The 4,133-nt window shown below is 43.3% G+C and overlaps 1 non-coding gene across 1 annotated transcript; it reads right to left on the bottom strand.

Moving 5' to 3' along the window:
* Positions 1–822: 822 nt before the first annotated feature.
* On the bottom strand, positions 823–929 carry LOC141694171 (small nucleolar RNA R71). The gene has a single exon (XR_012563497.1). It is a non-coding gene; the product is annotated as a small nucleolar RNA R71 (small nucleolar RNA).
* Positions 930–4,133: the final 3,204 nt, after the last annotated feature.

Here is a 4,133-nt window from a genome sequence, read left to right on the forward strand (position 1 = left end):
TTATCTTAACATTGAGAAGTAGTCATACATTGGTGAGTGAGTTTAATTAGACAATAACTTAGTCTGAGTCTCTGAGGGAACGAACTAGAAAGTATTCTATATTACTTGCGAACGCGTATACTTGCGTGAATATTAGTGCATGTTTTTGCCCTAACAAGTTTTTGGCGCCGCTGCCGGGGACTCGGCGTATTTGTTTAGTTTATGTACTTACCATCATTGGTCATTAGGACTCAGTGATTAGGACATAGTAGTTAATTACTCTTTTCGGTTGTGTTTCAGGTACTTTAGCAAGCGTTTATGCAAACTCATTCTCGTGCTCGCAAGAGGGCCTTAGATACAGCTGAGGAGAAAGACGAAGTTCTTGATACTCCGGAGAAGTTAGATTTTGAGGATTCGGATTCAGGAACTGAGCAGAAAGAACCAGTAAACATGGGAGATCGTATTGTTCAAGCTGATCCAGCTCTTATGGATTTTTCTCGGCCTAAAATTGATGACATTCAGTCAAGCATCCTTCATCCGGCTATTCAAGCTAACACCTTTGAAATCAAGCTGGGCACTATTCAGATGGTGCAGAATTCTGTTTCTTTTGGAGGAGCGGCAACTGAAGACCCCAACATGCACATAAGGAATTTTGTCGAGATCTGCAGCACTTTTAAGTATAATGGCATGACTGATGAGGCTATCAAGTTGAGGCTTTTCCCATTCTCACTGAGGGATAAAGCTAAAGACTGGTTACATTCTAAACCAGCTGGGTCCATCACTACGTGGCAAAATCTTGCGCAAAAGTTTCTGGTGAAGTTTTATCCAATGGCAAAGACTGCTGCTATGAGGAGTGCTCTTACTCAGTTTGCGCAGCAACCTACAGAATCTATGTGCGAGGCTTGGGAACGCTACAAGGAAATGTTGAGAAAATGTCCACATCATGGAATGCCGGATTGGATGGTAATCACTGGTTTTTATAATGGTTTGGAGGCCCAATCTCAGCCCATGCTCGATGCAGCAGCTGGAGGCGCCTTATGGGCTAAAAGCTATACTGAGGCGTATAATCTTATCGAGACGATGGCTGCAAATGAGCATCAAAACCCAACTCAGAGGATGACGTCAGGCAAGGTAGCAGGTATTCTGGAAGTTGATGCAGCCACCGCTATTGCAGCCCAGCTCCAAGCGCTATCAATGAAGGTTGATTCTTTGGCTACGTATGGAGTTAATCAAATAGCTATGGTTTGTGAGCTTTGTGCAGGTTCTCATGCTACGGATCAGTGTTCTCTTGTCAACGAATCTGTTCAGTATGTGAATAATTATCAGCGACAACAGCAGCCTGTGCCAGCGACCTATCATCCTAACAACAGAAATCATCCAAATTTCAGCTGGGGGAATAATCAGAATGCTATTCAGCCAACATATCAGCAAGGAGTAAGTAAACAGTTTAACCCACCTGGATTCCAGCAACCACAGCAGTATGCTACAAGGCAATCATATCCTCAACAGGGAAGTGCAGCTGCACCTACTAGTGCTGATTTTGAGGAACTTAAGCTGTTGTGCAAGAGTCAGGCGGTTTCTATCAAGACCTTGGAAAATCAAATCGGTCAATTAGCCAATGCAGTGCTCAATCGTCAACCTGGCACTCTTCCCAGTGATACGGAAGTACCAGGAAGGAAGGAAGCTAAAGAGCAAGTCAAGGCTATTACCTTAAGGTCTGGAAAAGTAGCTGATGCTGAAAAGGCAAAAGAAGTCGAAGCTGAAGTTAGAGATGAAGAATCTAAGCAAAAGGAGAAAGTGGCGGAACCAAAGAAGACTACTGTTGAACACACTCTGCCTGAGGCTAATACAGGGGAGAAACAGCTCTATCCTCCACCACCTTTTCCTAAGAGATTGCAGCAATAAAAGCTGGATAGACAGTTCGGGAAGTTTCTGGAGGTGTTCAAGAAACTTCACATCAATATACCTTTCGCTGAGGCGCTGGAACAAATGCCTAGTTATGCGAAGTTTATGAAGACTATTCTTTCAAGGAAGGTGAAACTGGATGACCTTGAAACCGTTGCTCTCATGGAAGAATGCAGCGCGGTTCTGCAACAAAAGTTACCACCAAAACTGAAAGATCCAGGAAGCTTCACCATTCCTTGCACCATTGGCAATCTAACTTTTGACAAGTGCCTTTGTGATTTGGGAGCAAGCATTAATCTGATGCCGTTGTCGATCTTTAAAAAGCTGGATCTGCCTGATCCAAAACCCACATACATGTCGCTACAATTGGCGGACCGTTCCATTACTTACCCAAGGGGCATAGTTGAGGATGTGCTCGTCAAGGTGGATAAGCTCTTCTTTCCTGCAGATTTTGTTATTCTGGATTTTGAGGAAGATAAGAAGATTCCCATAATCTTGGGGAGGCCTTTCTTGGCTACTGGCCGTACCTTGATAGATGTGCAAAAAGGGGAACTTACTATACGGGTCCAAGATCAGGATGTGACCTTCAACGTATTCAAGGCAATGAAATTCCCTACAGAAGATGAGGAGTGCTTAAAAGTGGATGTGATTGATTCTGCGGTTACTTCGGAACTCGATCACATGCTAATGTCTGATGCATTGGAAAAGGCCTTAGTGGGGGATTTTGACAGCGATGATGAAGATAGCAACGAGCAATTACAATATCTGAACGCTTCTCCATGGAAGCGAAAGCTCGACATACCATTTGAATCTCTTGGTACTTCTGACCTTAAGAATGCTGAAGGGAAGCTCAAACCATCAATAGAGGAAGCACCTACCTTGGAGCTCAAACCATTACCTGAACACTTGAGGTATGCTTTTTAGGTGATTCATCTACGTTACCTGTTATTATTTCAGCTGACCTTTCAGGTAGTGAGGAAGACAAGCTCTTAAGGATTTTGTGAGAATTCAAATCGGCTATAGGATGGACCATAGCAGACATCAAGGGGATAAGTCCTTCATATTATATGCATAAAATTCTGTTAGAGGAAGGTAGTAAGCCAACTGTGGAACAGCAGCGAAGACTGAACCCGATCATGAAGGAGGTGGTGAAGAAAGAAATTCTGAAATGGCTAGATGCAGGAATCATTTATCCTATTTCTGACAGCTCGTGGGTGAGCCCCGTGCAATGTGTACCTAAGAAAGGAGGTATCACTGTGGTCGCAAATGATAAGAATGAGCTCATCCCTACTCGAACAGTTACAGGATGGAGAGTATGCATGGATTATAGAAAATTGAACAAAGCCACAAGGAAGGATCACTTCCCTCTCCCATTCATTGATCAAATGTTTGACAGATTGGTGGGATATGAGTATTTTTGTCTTCTGGATGGTTATTCCGGGTATAATCAGATTTGTATTGCACCAGAGGATCAGGAAAAGACTACCTTCACTTGTCCATTTGGCACATTTGCTTTTCGTAGAGTTTCGTTTGGGTTATGTGGTGCCCCGGCCACCTTTCAGAGATGTATGATGGCTATATTCTCTGACATGATTGGAAATAATGTCGAAGTGTTCATGGATGACTTCTCCGTCTTTGGACACTCATATGATGAATGTTTGAATAATCTGCGCGCCGTACTCAAAAGATGCGTGGAAACTAATTTGGTGCTTAATTGGGAGAAATGTCATTTTATGGTGCGTGAAGGCATTATCCTTGGGCATAAGGTCTCTAGCAAAGGTCTGGAGGTGGACAAGGCCAAGGTGGGAGTCATTGAAAATCTTCCCCCACCTAATTCGGTGAAAGGAATCCGTAGTTTTCTCGGTCATGCGGGTTTTTATCGGCGATTCATCAAGGACTTTTCAAAGATATCTAAGCCGTTGTGCAATTTACTTGAGAAAGATGTGCCTTTCAAATTTGATGATGAATGTTTGGCAGCATTCGAGACTCTCAAGGAGAATTTGATCACGACACCAGTTATTACAGCACCAGATTGGACAGAACCGTTTGAGATGATGTGTGATGCGAGTGACTATGCGGTAGGTGCAGTTCTGGGACAGCGCAAGAAAAATCTCTTCCATGTGGTCTACTATGCGAGTAAGACTTTAAATGGGGCCCAATTGAACTACACCACTACTGAGAAGGAACTTTTGGCTATAGTCTTTGGCTTTGAGAAATTTCGATCTTATCTGCTTGGTACGAAAGTGACA

The sequence above is a fragment of the Apium graveolens genome, chromosome 10 (assembly GCF_009905375.1).
Source record: "Apium graveolens cultivar Ventura chromosome 10, ASM990537v1, whole genome shotgun sequence".
NCBI classification, from domain to species: domain Eukaryota; kingdom Viridiplantae; phylum Streptophyta; class Magnoliopsida; order Apiales; family Apiaceae; genus Apium; species Apium graveolens.